A 17,738-nucleotide genomic window follows, 5' to 3' on the forward strand; every position below is an offset into this window, starting at 1 on the left:
AACTGTCCTGCTTCAGGGTGATTCTTCCTGCAAAAGTGGGTGCCCCATCTAGTGTGGGGGGAGATGCCATTTTATTTTTTCTTCCCTGGAGGGCAGTGGAGGCTGTGAAGCCTCAGGAGTCTGCGTGGGCGGGGCCTTGTCACATGGAGAAGGACTTTGTCTTGGTGTGTTTAAGATGTTTAACACGTGATAATCCTCCTCTTCTAACTCTGCCCTCTTGCAGTCCTCGTGGAGGGCGGCCTGTAGCTGGTCCTGCATACTTTTACAAGCTTGATCCTGCATGCTTTTAAAAGCTGACTCAAAAACAGTACGGTTTTCATCCCTCATACTCTTAATAGTTAAATCAAGAGCCTGAATTTGTTGTTGCATGGCTAAGTTAAGAGTTAAGAATGCGTTCTTGCACATTCTCAGTATGTGAAGTAGAACATCTACCTCTCATAGAAACAAGAATGTAGCAAATGGCGCTTATGCACATTACCAAAAAAAAAAAAAACCCAGAAGCAAAGACTGTAAAGTAGGGATGGCTTATAAACCACCCACATTTGTGTACAGAAGTAAAAAAATGTGCCATATACCAGGTTTTATCAAATTATGTACATTTATAAAACTGGTGATAATATTTAATGGAAAAAGGCTACTTAAACTCAAGGCGGGAAAAAACCGAAAGAACTCAAACTAGGGATACAACTGCTTAAGCTCATGGTTGAGGCCATGCTTTGGTCAAAAACACACCCATAAGAGGGAGCTGTACACAAGCAGGGGAAAAAGCAGACTTTTCAAGACCAGAGACAAAGATTACACCACGCGTCCTGCAGACCTAGTGGCACTTGTGGTGACCATCGCAAGGAAAGTTACTTTGGGCTGGTCAACCACAGGTGTAACTTGGTCAACAACGTTGAACACAAAACTTTTACAGGACAACCCCCATATGAAATGGGTTGTGTGACTGTGGGTCCTCACCTGTACGCTTAAAAGGGCCTTATTAATGCTTGACTGCAGGCACGCAAAAATGGTTAACAAAAAGTTAATTTACCAAAGAAGGGGAAATTTAGAAATGAATAACTCAGGGAGACAAAGAGGGAGATAAATTCGTGAATGCATCCTACAAGTTCTGCTGACCTGGAATCCCAAGGGCACGCTGAGAGCTGGGGACGAGCCAAGAGCCATGTGCGGCCAACACAAGCCCACGTGTCTGGTTTTATACCAAACCTGGCAGCTTAACCCCACCCTCAGGTCCCAGCAACCCTCCCTTTGGTGGTGATGGGATTTGTCTTTCCCAATGTCCTGATGGCTTTGGTCTGGAGTGGGGGTGGATTCCACAAAGCCTGTATGAAGCTTGCTCAGGACATCCTGCCCCCTAATATTGTCACTATAGTTTTTATTTTGGAAAAAAGTTTTTATAAAAATATTTTATTCCTATTAACATGTAGGGTTGTTAATATCATTCTAAATGAATAAGCATTTTTTAATTTTCGATCTCTAGTATGGCAAATATTGATAGATATAACCAACAAAATTACCTTGGATCCTCATTCATCTGTGAGAGTGTATTCAGATCATAAAGACAGAAATTTTGAGAATCACTGACTGAAACAGACCCTGGTACTCAGAGAGAGGGTGTGAGAAAGGCTACTCAATGCAGAAGCAAAGACGCCAGAGCCAAGAGCCACCTGCAGGAGGGTCAGGACCCAGTCCCAGCTCTCAGGCTGGTTCTCAGGGCTTCAGGCCTCAGGACAGTGTTTGGGTGGGGAGCCAAGCGAAGGGAATATTCATCTCCACTTTGCTCTGTCACAGGCTGCGCCAAGTCCTTCACCCTGTGCACGCCCAGCTCTATTTCCCTGTACACGACCATCCGGATAAGTCAATCAACGTCAAGGCTTTCGGGGTGTAAAGTCTGAACTGAGTTTTAGAGTCTTCCCAGACCAGGAGGATCCAGACTATGCCACCCCCAACCTTCCTCCTGCTGCTGTCCGGGGCCCTGGTCGTGACTGAGACCTGGGCAGGTGAGTGCGAAGTTTGGAGGGGAAAAGTTCGGAGGAGAAAAGTCCTTCCAGGCTTTTGGCCTGGAAGGAGTGAGAGGACCCTGCAGTGGCCAGGACCCAGGAAGAGTCCCCGGACCGCCCTCTCCTCCACCCGCATCAAACCCCACACCTCGGTGTCCTGCTCCTCCCTTCCACCCACTCCTGTGCCCTGACCTTTTCCTGCCACCCCTTTTTACTCTCACGAATCCCCTTGCTCTCTCCCCCTGCCTGGCCCTTCATCCTCGGACCCAGACACTGGCGCCCAGAGGAGAGTTGGGGTCTCAGCCCCTCCCCTCCCCCAGGCTCCCACTCTGTAATGTACTTGCACACCGCGATGTCCTGGCCTGGCCCCGGGGAACCCCACTTCATCTGCGTGGGCTACGTGGACGACACGCAGTTCCTGCGGTACCACAACAATGACCCGAGTCTGAAAATGGAGGCAACAGTGCCCTGGATGGAGCTAGAGGGGTTGGGAGAGCCAAAAGCGGATTGTCGAGAGCCACATACACCTGTCCAGGCTCCGACTGAGCAACCTGCGGATACACTACACCCAGAGCGGAACAGGTGCGTGATCCCCACCTACGGGCAGGGGTTCCCTCCAGTCTCTGGGTCCGAGCTTCCCCTCGAGGCCTTGGAACTTTTACCCTGTTTCTATTTTAGTTTATTACAAATCCCCAGCAGCTGCGCTTGCCTGGGGATGGGAGGTGCTAAGTGGGCGCGGCTGACGTGGCGGGGGCGGCCGGTGCCTCACACCTTGCAGGTGAGGTATGGCTGTGAAGTGGGCCTGGACGGTAGCCTAAGCCGCTTCAATCAGTTCGCCTACGACGGCGTTGATCCCCTCACCCTGATGGAGGAGCTGTGCGCCAGGACCCCAGCGGGCATGGAGGCGCAGACCTGGGAGGGTGAGTGGGAGGAGGTCCTCGCTCGGAATTCCACACTCCCCGCCTGGAACGCGAGTGTGGCCAGTGGCTCCAAGGACAACTGAAGAAAGGGAACCGGACACTGCGTGCAAGTAAGAGTTGCCTCGGGCCTCCCCTAGGGCCAAGGCTGGCATCCAGCACAGGGAAGCAAAGTGGGCTCAAGGCCAGATACCACCCTCCTATGGCCCCAGAAGGTGAGGAGTCCTCCTCGGTGTCCAGATCCTGGAAAGTGACCCCTAGAGTGCCAGCCCTTCCTGGGGGCAATTAAGGAAGGCGCTCTCTCCAGGTGAGGAACAGTCCTGAAATAACTGATTCGCTCTGATCCTGGCGGTGTTCTGGTGAACCGTGTATTTCTTGCTCACATCTGATTCTCAGAGGTCTTGGATCCTGACTCCAACTTTCCTGAGTCACTTGGGCCTCTATCCAGGTCAAGACGAGAAGTCTCTAGTCTCTCCCTCAGAGCCCTGCAGCCTGCTACCCTGAACTGCTGCACCCTGATTCTAGAACTTTCCAAGGATTAGGAGACTATCCCAGTGATCCAAGGCCAGGCTGGTGTTCCAGTTTTGCACTCTGTCCACCCAGTGCAATTATCTGTCCATTCTCAGGATGGTCACATGAGGCTGCTTCAGTGGCCTATGAAAGTAACCTAAAGTATGAATTTTCAGAACTCCTAAAGACACTCGTGACCCACCATGCTATCTCTGACCATGAGGTCACCCTGAGGTGCTGGGCCCTGGGCTTCTACCCTGTGGACATCATCCTGACCTGGCAGTGAGATGGGGAGGACCTGACCCATGACATGGAGCTGGTGGACACCCGGCCTCGGGGGGATGGAACCTTCCAGAAGTGGGTGGCTGTGGTGGTGCCTTCTGGAGAGTAGCAGAGATACACGTGCCGTGTGCAGCATGAGGGGCTGCTGGAGCCCCGAGTCCTGAGATGGGGTAAGGAGGGGGTCATGGGCACAGAGCTTCTCAGGGGCATCAGGAGCCCTTCTGGAGCCCTCCAGCAGGATGGGGGCTGAGGCCTGAAAGTCAGAGTCTCAACTTTTCTCTTCCAGAACCACCTCCTCAGTCCTCCTTACCCACTGTGGACATCATTGCTGTCCTGGTTCTCCTTGGGGCTGTGCTCACTGGAGCTGTGATTTGGAGGAAGAGGCTCTCAGGTAGAGAAGACCTCATATGAGGTCTGAGATTTCTTGTCTAACATCTGCTTGATACTGTGAGGCATGATCTCACATACATGCACTTTCTCAGCTGAGAGCCAGGTTTGCTGACACTTTTTTGTAAAGCTCATGAAACTCCTTGGTATGAAAAATGAAGGACAAATATTTCAACTGATGACTTTGGTCATGGGGACCTCACTTGAGTAGCTGCAGGTAAAAAGGAAATGTCCCTGCTAAGGACGGAGGAGGCTGGCCCAGCTCCCACACGTGCTTTCTCCTCATGTTCCCTGATCCTGTCCTGAAGACCAGGACAGGCCAGTTCCTCAGGGCTTCTTGGTCCTGCCTCCTCCCTGACCTCTCACAAAATGTTTTCTTCCTATAGGAAGAGAAGGAGAGAAATACTAAGTCTGGATATGTGGGGTAGGAAGACCCTTAGAAAAGTGTAGATGGTGGGCCTCCCTGGTGGCACATGGACTTGGGCACGGCACTATGGGGTGGTCTGCTGCCTCTGCAGAGCGAGTTCAGTCCCCAACCGGCCAGGGTGCATCTCACATGGCAAGACAGACCTCTCCTGTCACGCCCGCTGCTCCCCTCAGCAGTGTATTTCAGTCAATCTGCCTGTTCTGTTCCCCACTCTGTCTCTGGTGAATCCTCTCACCCCCCGCACCTCTGGCCTTTATCCCAGCTCTTATATGCATAAATGAATAAATCTTTAAAAAAAGAAAAGTGTAGATGGAGTCCATGAGGGAGCTCACCCACCCCATAATCGCTCCTTAGTCTCATCTTCTGGGCACTCTAACCAGGGTCTGTCTTCTGGTTTTGCCCCAACCAACTTTTAAAGTAAAACTCTGGGGCCTCACTGGTGGTGAAAGGGTTTAAGATACAACCTATGAAGCTCGCCACAGCCACTACAGCACGAGTTCGATCCCCTGCCAGGGAGCTACCCACATGGCACAGCAGACCTCTCCTGATTCACCCGCTGCTGCCCTCAGCAGTGTATTTCAGCAGATCTGCCTGTTCTGTTCCTCACTCTGTCTCTGGTGAATCCTCTCACCCCCCACCCCACAACTCTGGCCTGTATCCCAGCTCTTATATGCACAAATAAATAAATCTTTAAAAAGAAAAGACCACCTAACTTCTCTTGTTGCAAAGGGCACCTGCATGTGTCTGTCTGTGCTCCTACTAGCATAACGTGAGGAGGTGGGGAGTCTGGCCCAGCCCTGCCCACCAGATCCCTCCCCACACTGACCTGTGTCTCTCCCTGATGACTTTCCTGCTCCAGCAGAGGCGGGACTGGGTCATCTTCATCCCTGTCTTAACTTCTATTGCACTGAGCTGCAGCTTCTCCTCTGTTAAAATAGAGAATCTAAATAAATCTTAAAAAAAAATAAAATAGAGAATCTGATACTAAACAGAAGGGGCTGGAAAGGCCACATGCAGTCGGATTCTGGCAGCAGCCATAGCAGCTCTTGCCTTTCCTGGCTCTCCTTGCTTTCTCGGGAAACATGGCTTCCGGCGTGACTGTCTCTGAAGGTGTCAGGAAAGTGTCCAAGGACATGAAGGTGCGTAAGTCATCAACACCACAGGAAGTGAAGAGGCGCAAGAAGGTGGTGCACTTCTGCCCGAGTGAGGACAAGAAGAACATCATCCCGGAGGGCAGAGAAATCCTGGTAGCTGATTTGGGCCAGGCCATGAACAACCCCTACCCATCTTTGTCAAGATACTGCCAGACCAGGACTGTGCCCTCCATGACGCAACCTAACAGACCAAGGAGAGCAAGAAGGAGGCCTTGATGCTTATCTTCTGGGCCCCTGAGTGTGCACCCTTAAGTGCAAAATCATCTCTGCCAGCTCCAAGGAGAAGCTGACATGGATCAAGTATGAATTACAAACTGCTGGGGCCTCCCTGGTGGTGTAAGGGGTTATGTCTCCGCAGTATGAAGCTATCTGCAACCACTGCAGCACGAGTTCGATCCCTGGCCAGGGAGTTACCCACATGGCGCAGCAGACCTCTCCTGTCTCGCCCGCTGCTCCCCTCAGCAGTGTATTTCAGTCAGTTTGCCTGTTCTGCTCCCCACTCTGTCTCTGGTGAATCCTCTCACTCCCCACCCCACACCTCTGGCCTGCACCCTAGCTCTTGTATGCATAATTAAAAAAAAAAAAAAACTCTACCCTGGCAGAGAAGCTGGGGGTAGTGTGTCATCTCCCTGGAGGGCAAGCCCCTTCCAACCCCTGCCTAAAGCATCTGGCTTCCCCAGACCTGCCCACAGGGGTTGCAGGCTGCCCCCTTCCTGCCAGACCAGAGGGACTAGGGAATCCCCGCAGGGGGAGGACAATGCCTCTACCTAGTTGCCAAAAGCCTCCCCACCCCGAGAACTTCTTCCAACCTCCATCCCTGACAGATCCGGCCTTCCCAAACCACCTTTGATCTGATCCCTCTTGGGTTTAAGCAGACCACGTTCCCCCCAGAAGGGAATTATGACTGTTTTGTGCTCAGTTCTGTTCTCCTCCTCTGGGTGCCCCCATCTCCAGCAGCAAGAGGAATATTGGGGTATTTTTTATAAAGATTTATTTATTTATTTATTTATACAAGAACTGGGGTACAGGCCAGATGCGCAGGAGGGTGAGAGGCTTCACCAGAGACATATATACACAGTTTTCTTTTAATTGTTGTGCTTTTCCTTTGTGATAGAAGGTCCCTTACTAGTCCTGCCTCCATGAGTGGCCATGACCAGGGAGGGGGAGGGGAACCAGGCAGTGTGGGGAGTGGGTCATCTCTACGACATCCCGTTTCTACACAGAATCAGACAGCACAGGGTTGCTATTGCGGTTGAAAGGTGGCAGCACGGAAGAGAAGGAACAGTGAGGGCTTGGAGTATTATTAAAAAAAAATAAATACCCCGGGACTCCCCTTATGGCGCAGGTGGTTGAGCACAGCGCTGTGAAGCTGTCTGCAGCCTCTGCAGCGCCAGTTCGATCCCAGCCGGCGGGTGAGGGTCCCACATGGCACAGCAGACCTCTCCTGTCTCGTGCGCTGCTCCCCTCAGCAGCGTATTTCATCAGTCTGCCTGTTCTGCTCCCCGCTGTCTCTGGTGAATCCTCTCACCACCCCTTCCCCCGTACCTCTGGCCTGTACCCCAGTTCTGGTATGCATTAATAAATAAATCTTTAAAAAAAAAAAGAAGGAAAAAAATAAAATGAAAAAAAAAAAGGAAATGCAGGAACATTCATCTGGGAGATGAGTCATAAAGATAAATCTCTCAAACAAGGGGGAAATTGCAACAAATGGGGGGAAGACAAACTCTTAGTCTTGCTAATGCCCATCAAAGACAAACCTGTAGGGACATAGGGGAAAGACAACCTTGTTAATGCCTGTCTAAGAGACTGCTCATTTGTAACTGTATCACCCCCACCTGTAGAGGGGCTGAGAGGAGGCCAGGCAGGGAGCAGGTCGGGCAGCAGGGGAGGGAGGGATGTGGAGGTTCCTGTGTCCATTAAGGGGGTCAGTGTAGATGGTGGGATGGGAGCAAAGCCCTGGGGAGGAGTGATGGGGGTGAGGGTCCCATGGAGGGAACAGCCCATGGGGGACTGGCTGGTGCCCGGTGAGCAAGGACAGAGGGGGTCGCCCTGCTCATTACTTACAGGAAGGACATGAGAGGTGAGCCTCAACTAGTGACTTGATGGTCATAAGTTATATCTCAATTAAGTGGCTTTAGAACCATATTAAGAAATGGGTCTACAAGTTGCCCTGTGTCTGTCCTCCACTGTATCCACACTGAGGGCTTGTGGGGCAGGAAACTGCCTCAGCCCACGAGGAGCTGAGCACAGACGGCTTCACTGCACAGATGCTCTCAAAGAGCTTCCTCTGCGTGGTCCTGAGTCACGTGATGAGATGCTGACATTACGCTGCTTCTGTGATGGGAGAGACTTTTGGGGGCCTTGGGTGGGAGGCAGCTTATTTTTCATGTGGGCAGAATGGAAATAATGAGTGCCCAGAAGTTCTTCTGTGTTGATTTTTGATTTTCCACAAATTCTGTGATAAACATGAGGGGAGACAACTCCCCCCTGTGAGTGTGTCTGACTCTCTGGCTCTTCCTTGTGAGGAGAATGAAGCAGAAGGGACGTGCAGAGTCAGGCTCACAGGGGCTGAGACTTCCTGCCCGGGCTCCCCTCCTGGTCCCTCTCTGGGGTGACTCCCTGCACACGGTGGACCCTCAGCTAAGGGGATGCCCCCAGGACAAGGACCTGAGGGTTTTCTCCAGGAGCCACATGCATGAGCTCTGAGGCAGGTCCTTCCACGCTGATCACGGCCTTTCAGACCCGCCAACATCTCGTCCCCATCGCAGCCTCGTGGGACCCAGAGCTGGAGCCTCTGAGTGAGGCCCCACCTGCCGCCTCCCCCTCAGAGACTGTGGAGACGCCAGAACTTTGTTTTAGGTGCAAAGTAGGAAGTGATTTGGTACAAACCAGTAAAATATTCAGGCAATAAAGTGATCAGTGGCTGTTTTCTCACAAGAAACAGTGGAGGCCAGAGTAGCTCACGTGACAGTCAAGGTCCTGATAGCAATGAGCTGTCAGAAAAGGATTCCACATCCTCTGAAGTGTCCTTCAAAATATGTGATTTTAAAAAATGAGTTCTACCGTTTTTAGATTCCCATTTAGTTTTACTCTTTTGTTTTCTTTATACTATCCCCAGAGCGGTGTCTGCAGGGTCACGGCACAGAGGGGCTGTCAGCAGCCTGGAGCTGTGAGCAGGGCTGACTCTGACCCGCCTGCAGGGAGTGGGGCCCTGGAGCCCCAGAATCAGCCCCCAGGGCTGGCCCTCCAGAGCAACACAGACCTTTCTCCTCTTGATTCCCTGAATCACCTCCTCTTGATTCCAGGAATCTCCCTGCCACCCGAGCATTGGGGAGTTGGGGAGGATGTTGTGGCTCAGGAAATGGGGGCCTCCTCCAAACCATCTGTCCTCTCCTCCTCTCTCTCCTTCATCAGCCTGAGTGTGCGTGTTTGAGTCACACCAGCCCTGCACGGACAGGAAAGGCCCAGAACTTAAGTGATTCCCTGGTCAGTTACAGCACCAGCCCCTCTGCAGTCCCACCAGGGGAGACAGAGACTCTCCCAGCCCCAGCCAGAGCCGCGTCACCCACACAGACCTTCCCCTCACAGTGTCCCCATGCTGCCCCTTCCTGGCCCCACCCTTCCTGGTGCCCCCACCACTCCTTTTGGGCCCATTTTCCTAGTCCCCATTTTCATCCTCTGCTCCATTTCCAGGAGCCTCCCCATTTTCCTGGTCATTCCCTGGGGGCTCTCCTCGACCCTCCCCTCATTCAGGGATGGAAAATTTTTTAAATATGTATATTTATTTCCTTACAGCGTGGGTCATCTTTCTATAGTTATTGTTTCTCTTAGGTGCGGCCCTTTCACCAATGATCCACCACACACCACCACCAGCTCCTCGTGTCTCTCCCCGGCTCTGATCACTCCTGCTCCCCCCTGCTGTAAGACGTGGATCGGTGGTCGGCCCACGGGTCTTGGCGTTTTCCTGGAACCTTGTCCTTTTCCTGGGTGAGGACCTGGGCTCCTGGGTAGAATAGAATGTTAATTCCCAGGTGGAAGTGATTTCACCTCTGGAAGCAGAAGCAGAAACAAAGTACAGAGACTCTGGAGTCCAAGGATCCATCCGAGACTGAAGGAACCTCTATATTTGGGGATCAGCCCATAATCTGGGAATCAGCTGTTATGACCTGGAAACCTGCTTTTGTCCTTTGGCCATAGGACCAAGAAAATTTGAAGACTTCAGACCTGACACTGGACTTGGGCGGCCCCTTGTGTGCAGATCCCTGTCCTGCCGCTGGGGGCCCAGGGAGCCTGGGGAGGGCCTGGCTGGAGAAAGGGCGGCTCTGGGCTCCTGTGCTCAGCCCTGTGGCCACACGGGGGCGCTGCCGCCTGTTCCGGATTCTGGTGGAGCCGCCAGGACGGGGCGGGGGCTGAGGTGGGCAGAGTTGGGGGTCCTGGAGGGCGGCGTCCTGGGGGTGAGATGCTCTGTGAGGAGTCAGAGCAGCAGGGCTCAGAGGAGAGGAGACTCCAGAGCCTGCCCTATGTGTGAGGTTTCCAGCTTTTCTACTCAGAACCCCTCTCTCCAGTCCCTGGATAGTGATTCCTGGGACCACTGGAAAAGAGAAAATATTTCCTTCTATAACCTATTAAATATTGAGAGTATTTTAAAAAATAACATTTAAAGAATACTGTTCGATTTACAGAAAAGTTGCAAAGGCAGTACACGTCTTGTTTCTCCCACACCATTTCCATGTTAACATCCTACACGAGAACAGTTTTTTTTTTTTTAACAACTACTGCAGCAATGTTGACATAATAACTAAACGCCACACTTTCATTTCAGTTTTTGCTAATGTCCATTTGATGCTCCATAATCCCATCCAGTTTGCCTGGATGACAGTTCCTCAGACTTTCCTTGTTTTTATAACATTGACACTGGTGAGGAGTGATGTTCGGGAGAGGTGTTGGGGTCACAGATGGAGGTTCTTGGGTCACCTGTAAGAAAAGCTTCACCAGAGTCCTCCTCTCAGTGGCGTGAGGGGACACACACACACACACACACACACACACAAGGAAAGATGATGATGCTTGTGCAGAGACACCAGTAGACAGGAGGAGCTGCCCTTGGAGAGGGCGGGTGTGTGAGGAGAAGCCTGCAGGCCCTAGGTGGAGCCTTGGAAGCAGAGCTGAGTCTTCCTGGGGCAGAAAAGGCCCTGAGGTCTGTTCTAGTTGGGAGGGCTCATTCCTTTGTGGAATTGTCATCTGTTGTTAAATTAATTACTTCTATGGTGTGACTGGGCTGATTTGTCAGGAGCAGCGAGTCTCTGCAATGGCTCCATCCCTGTATCCCGCCTCTGGTCTGCACCTCCTTATACTTCCTGTAGCATGTGATACTTGCTATAGCAGTTGGCCCACAGCGATTTTCATTTCCATAATTGATTTAATGACTATGTTAATCACTTCTAACCCCACCTCCAGTTTCAGGTCTTGTGACCCCTCCACCCTAAATTTCCTACTCTTAGCCTCCATCAAGGAGCACTGCTCAGGACTATTGTCCCTCAATTTAGGTTTTTTGTTTTGACTGGGACTGTGGGTTTGGGGAAGCAGACTCCAGGGGCGCAGGGACATTGTCCACTCACCACGGCAGTGCTCATTATGTCCACCTAATCCATCACTGATGGTGTTAACCTTCAACACCTGGCTAAGGCACACTTTCCCAGATTTCTTCCTGAAAAGCTTCTCTTTTTCCCATTTATTTAGAGGCTGTTGTCTTTGGAAGGAAGTCGGTATGGGCAGCTCACACTTATGGGTGTGCTGCTATAAACATTTACATGCATGATTCTACTCCTAGGCATTGACCCAAATGACACAGAAACATTCATTTCAAGGGCACCTGCACCCCTATGTTTATAGCAGCACTATTTACAATAGTTAAGTTATGGAAACAACCCAAATGCCCAAAAATAGATGACTGGATCAAGAAGATGTGGTACATATACACCATGGAATATTACTCCATGTTTGCGTGTTGTCGCTGCCAATTGTGACCTACACGAGGCGGAGAAGTTTACATTGGGTCAGCCCATCACTGTGTGTGTGCACATCAGGTCTTGACATTGCTGGAGCAGAAGGGTGGACTTTGATTGACCGCTGGGCGAATGGGAAAATATCAAGCAGCTCTGTTGGACAATCCTAATGTGAAGCTGCAGTTTCCTAATTCCCTGAATCCCGCCACACTGCTTCCAAGTAATGCAGATGGACCTGAGGATGCCACTTTAATCTATAACTGTTTAGAAATCATAGACACAGTGTATGCCAGCCGACCAGATCTGACTGACCAGCCTCTGCCAGATCCAGAGTGGGAGCTATTTACAGATGGCAGCAGCTTCATGAACCAAGGCCATCGATGCGTGGGATACGCAGTGGTGACGCTCCAGAACACCGTGGAGGCCAAGGCTCTTCCGGCAGGTATATCAGCGCAAAAAGCCAAATTAATAGCCCTGACCCATGTGTTGGAACTCTTGAAAGGTAAAAGAGTCAATATATTTACTGACTCCAAGTACTCTTTTTGATTTTCCACATAAACGTGGCCATTTGGAAGGAACAGGGACTCCTTACTGCCAGTAACAAGGACATCAAATATCCATTAGAAATCCTGGCCTTGTTAAAGGCAGTAGCTTTACCATCACCTGTGGCTGTGATGCATTGCCCTGGCCACCAAAAGGGTGGGTCTGACATGGCAAAGTATAACAGGACAGCTGATCGGTGGCTAAGGCCGCTGCCTGTTCTGCCCTCCAGGGTGCACTCATCCCTCTTGTGGACCTGACTCAGTATGCTCCTGAATACACTGAGCGGGATGAGGAGAGAGCTCGTGCATGGGGATTCACTGAGTTTGACCCCAGCTCCACTTGGAGAGTAAACTCCCATGGGATGATACTCCTCCCAAAGGCCCTTGCATATACGTTGCTAAAACATCTGCACGAAGGATCTCACTATGGGAGAGATGCCTTATTAGAAACGGTGCGCCCATATTTGAAGGGCCCATATTTACATACAATAGCACAACGGATCACCCGAGGTTGTCAACTATGTGCCAGGAATAACCCCAAGACTGACTGCCACCCTAAAGACATTGGGGTTCAATATCGGGGCAAGTGCCCTTTTGAGGACTGGCAGGTAGACTTTACACAAATGCCTAGAACAACAGGCAATTTCATATACGTATTGGTTTTTGTGGACATGTTCTCGGGATGGGTGGAAGCATTTCCCACAATGACGGAAAAACCTTCTGAGGTTGCAAAACAGCTGCTGAAGGAGATAATCCCTTGCTTTGGGTTGTCCAGCTCCATCCACAGTGATAATGGGCCGGTATTCGTCTCTGACATTACTCCTGCAGAAAGCAGTGCGTTACAGATCAACTGGAAATTGCATGCTGCATGGAGACCACAGTCTTCTGGGTAAACAGAAAAGATGAACCACACCTTGAAGAAAGCCTTGGCAAAACTGTGCCAAGAAACACAGCTATGTTGGGACCAGGTACCAGCCCTTGCCCTCCTCCTCATAAGAGTGGCACCTAGAAGTGGGCTACAATTAAGTACAATTAAGCCCCTCTGAAATTGTGTTTGAAAGACCCTTCCAGGCCTCACTTCTGGAAATAGCACAAGATTGCCGCATCACACAATATGTGAAACACATCCAGGAGGTTCTGGCAGTAATTCATAACTTTGCAACCTTGAGGATCTCTATGCCTCCTGATCAACCACTGCATCCCTTCAGACCTGGAGATCAGTTCTTACTGAAGACTTGACAGTGTGGGGATGCCCAAAATCAACTGTCAGAAAAATGGACTGGTCCCTATGATGTTTTGCTGAGCACATATACTTCTCTGAAACTTGCAGGCATAAAACCCTGGGTACATCATTCCAGAGTTAAGAAAGCTCCAAGAGGAACTGACCCAGAGACGAAGTCCCACAGGTCTTGTGAACCCACTGAGGACTTGAGATATTTGTTTAAGAAACAGACAAAAACTTGAATGTTACTGACTTCTTTTCCAGTTATTGCAGGATACCCAAGGACTGAGAAAACTAACATGAGAAAACTAACTAAACCCTGAGAAAACTAACATGCTCTAACCAATCTTCCTTTCAATGTTTAGGAGACATGAAATAACATCTAGGATCATGCATATGCTGGCAGTATTTTTTTTTTTTTTTACACAGATAGACTTTCAATCTTGATTTTGGTATTTCCTTTTAACTTTTTGTTTATAACTTTGAGGTTTTTTTTTTTTCTCTGCTTGTTTTTGTTACTTTGGCCTATCAGTGAAACTGCAGTTGTATGAGATATCCCACGCGTGATAAATGCTAACTAAAGAGTTCTTTGTGTCTATATGTTGTATGTATGTATGTCCTTTCCTTGTGTCTTGGTCTTGGCTTCCAGTAGTTGAAAAATTGGTACACATTGTGCCCATAGACATTGGAAAAAAAAAAAAGAGAGAATCTCCAGTTATGAGAAAAAAACTAAAGGTTATGGTTTGATTGTCAACATTGTACTACTAAACTAAGCCGATGCCTTCATAGAGATTGAATATTGTTGTTTCTGTTGTTTTTCTGATACTTATGGCAAAGCTTCCCAGAAATCTAAATTCAAGTACAAATTTGGTAGCCTGTCATTTGGCTGATGCAAGGAAATTTTGTGGAACCGCAGTAGAGCTCCTGAGACACTCCACAAAGTTTCTCCCTTTCCTCCTGGGAAAGGCGTTCGATGAATTTGTTCTATTTGGCTTATCTAGTAGAGTAAAACTAGAAGGGAAGCGCTGTTACTTGGGAAAATGGGTAACACTTTGACCTGATATGTGTGTAAATTATCAATGGTGAATGTCGCCCTGTAATATTGTATACTTCAATTGTTTAATATCTACAGATTTTTTTTTTTTTTTTTTGGACCCTCACCGGTGGCCGGGGAACGAACCGGTGCTACAGAGGCTTCAGGCAGCCTCGCAGACCAGCGCTCAACTGCTGCACCACCAGGGGAGGCCCTGTATAGAAATGGTTTCTGGAAATATAGGGAGAAAAGGGTCTCAACAGATTCCTATTGATGGAACTGTTGAGAATAAAACTTTCCCACAAAGGACTGAATAGACCTGGAAATACACTTGATATTTACTAAGTTTTCTTTCACATAATACTGATTTTTTTTTTTTTTTGCATTTTGTTCTGAATCCACAAAGTTTCTTGTTTTGGTGACCAGGATCTGCAGCAAGGTTGCATTTTTTTTTCCAGCAAAGCTAACTTGTGTTTGCATTTTCTCTCCCCTTGATACCAACACAGCATAAAAATAGTGGTAGCAATCTTTTACTACTTATCTCAGAGTCTGTTTTTGCATAAATTCCATAGGGATTTTGTCTGCTTGAACAAAAAATTGGACATGAGTGTTATTGTGTGGCTTTGAGTGGAGTTCTTCCAGAAAGTTGAAACAGAGCTGAACCAAGAAGAGGAGAACCTGTTTGCTTTGTTCGTAGGGTTCCAGAGACATCCAAAGAAGGTGAGGAAGCTGCCTCCATTGGCAGGACTGGACAACCCGGCCAACGAAAAGTCCCTGGTACCCTCGAGAAGAGGAAAGCCTAGAAGGAGTCTGATGAGACCAACTTTGTTCCTGAAACCTACATGGACCGGATGTCAACAGTTCACTCTGATCCTATATGGAGTATTCCAACAAAGCCAGCTAAAATTGCTGCTTAGTTATTCTGCCCTATGATTTTATGCAAAAATAGGTACTATGGTTTAAAAGTACATTTAGTTTGCAAACTTTTGCTATGCTGTTCAAAATTTGGGATTAAAGTTGAGAGAATTTGTTTTTACATAATGGTTTTAACCATTTTAAGATTTTTTTTCCTGTGATTTTGAAGTATTTGCTATCTTGTTCTGGCTAATGCCTCCAGATTTTTTTTTTTTTTTTTTTTTTTTTGGCTTGGACTGATGAACTGTTTTTCCAGGAATGGAGGACTTTTGCTTTCCACAATGGACAATACCTGGAGGGACTGGCTTTCTTTCACACTGGAACCCTGGAAAATTTTCATCTGAGATTATATCCCAGCATCCACATATTTGATCTTTATCACCATGGAAATGGTGGCAAAAAGTGAAAGGGGGGAATTGTTAGGGGGAAAGGATGTCCTGAGCTAATCCCATACAGGCTTTGTGGACTCCACCCCCACTCCAGACCAAAGCCATCGAGACATTGGGAAAGACAAATCCCGTCACCACCAAAGGGAAGGTTGCTGGGACCTGAGGGTGGGGTTAAGCAGCCAGATTTGGTATAAAAACCAAACACGTGGGCCTTGGGGTCTACCTCTCACTCACCTCCTGGCTTCAGGACTCCTGGCTTGCGGCCAGCTCTCAGAGTGCCATTGGGATTCCAGATAGGCGGATTGGATAGGACACATTTAAAATTTAATCTCCCACTTTTCTCCCTGAGTTGTACATTTCCTCATTTGCCCTTCCCTTATAAATGAACCTTTTATTAATCTTTTGTATGTGCGTGCAGTAGAGCATTGATAAGTCCTTTTAAGCACACGGGTGAGGACCCACAGTCAGGCACCCCGTTTTGTATTGGGGCTGCCCTGTAACACTTCCAGTCCCTGCTACACTTCCACCGGCAGTCTTGGGTTTGGCGGCTGAGGACTGAAGAGGCCCGGACTCATCGACTCCAATAATCTTCGAGGAGCCCAGAGTAATGTTCAAGGTAGCAGGTAAGTCCATCTCCTTTCTGGTTGGCACGGAGGCTGCCTTCTCTGTCCTCCCCTCCTATTCCAGTCAAGTTTATCCTTCTCAGGTCTCGGCTACGGGTGCTGACGGCCTTCCTTCTCAGCCCAGGACCACTGGGCTGCTCTTTCCTAGTCATGCCTTCTTGCCCCACACCACTCCTGGGTCGAGACAGCCTGACCAAACTCGGGGCTACTCATGGTTCCAAGATCCTAGCGCTGCTCTCATCCTCCCACTGCTCCAAACATCTCCTGATCCTCCTCAGGACTCCCCGCTGTCTCCTCCCACTGTCAACCCCCTGGTCTACAATATCTCTATCCTGATTGTTGCCACTCATCATACCCCAGTCCTCATTCGCCTTAAGGATCCTTCTTTTCCCTTTCGCCTCCAGTTTCCAATCTCCCTCACTCACTGTCAGGGTCTCAAACCATCATCCAATGACTCCTGGGAAAGGGACTCCTTACTCCTATGAACTCGCCCTGTAATACTCCCATCCTCCCCGTTAAAAAGCCTGACGGTTCTTACTGCCTAGTGCGAGACCTTCACCTCATTAACATGGCGGTGATGCCTATCCATCCCGGAGTGCCAACCCCAACACCCTCCTATCTCATATACTGTCTTCTACCACACGCTTCTCTGTACTTGACCTTGAAAATGACTTTTTTTCCATCCCTCTGGATCCTCAAGGTTACTTCCTATTTGCTTTTACTTGGGAAGATCTGGACACACACACCTCCCAGCAACTGGCCTGGACAGTCCTGCCTCAGGGGTTCCGGGACAGCCCTCATCTGTTTGGTCAGGCATGAGCTAGTGATCTCCCGTCACGTCATACTCCACCCCGCACTCTCCTCCAGGATGTCGCTGGCCTCCTCCTCTGCAGTCCTTCTCCGCCACAATCTCAGCAACACACTGCACAACTCCTCACCTTCCTGGGCTCAAAAGGATACCGTGTCTCCCCATCCAAAGCCCAACTTTCAGTTCCCACAGCCGTCTATCTGGGTCTTCCACTAACTCCTTCCTCCAAACAGCTGACGGTGGACCACAAACAGGCCATCCGGGGCCTTCCCTCCCTTGAATCGGCAGAACAAACCCTTTTCCTTCCTAGGTTTGGTCGGATTCTTCCATCGTGGATCCCTAATTTTGCTTTCCCAGCCAAGCCACTGTACGACACAGCAAATGCCTCCCCCAAAGGACGTCTCCAATCCTCCGGGGAGGTCCAAAGGGCCTTCCTTTTACTCACACATATCCTCCTTAGGGCACCTGCCCTTGGCCTTCCTCATCCAGAAAAGCCTTTCCTCCTGTGCACAGACGCATGT

At 49.5% G+C, this 17,738-nt stretch overlaps 1 pseudogene across 1 annotated transcript in view; it reads right to left on the minus strand.

The window, feature by feature from the left end:
- Positions 1-1,852, minus strand: part of LOC311188339 (class I histocompatibility antigen, Gogo-C*0101/C*0102 alpha chain-like) — a 94,037-nt pseudogene extending 92,185 nt beyond the window's left edge. The window contains exon 1 of the transcript in view: positions 1,780-1,852. The product of the transcript in view is annotated as a class I histocompatibility antigen, Gogo-C*0101/C*0102 alpha chain-like (transcript). The remainder of the gene's footprint in view (positions 1-1,779) is intronic.
- Positions 1,853-17,738: the final 15,886 nt, after the last annotated feature.

Source organism: Talpa europaea (assembly GCF_964194135.1).
Source record: "Talpa europaea genome assembly, chromosome: 2".
In the NCBI taxonomy this organism is placed as follows: domain Eukaryota; kingdom Metazoa; phylum Chordata; class Mammalia; order Eulipotyphla; family Talpidae; genus Talpa; species Talpa europaea.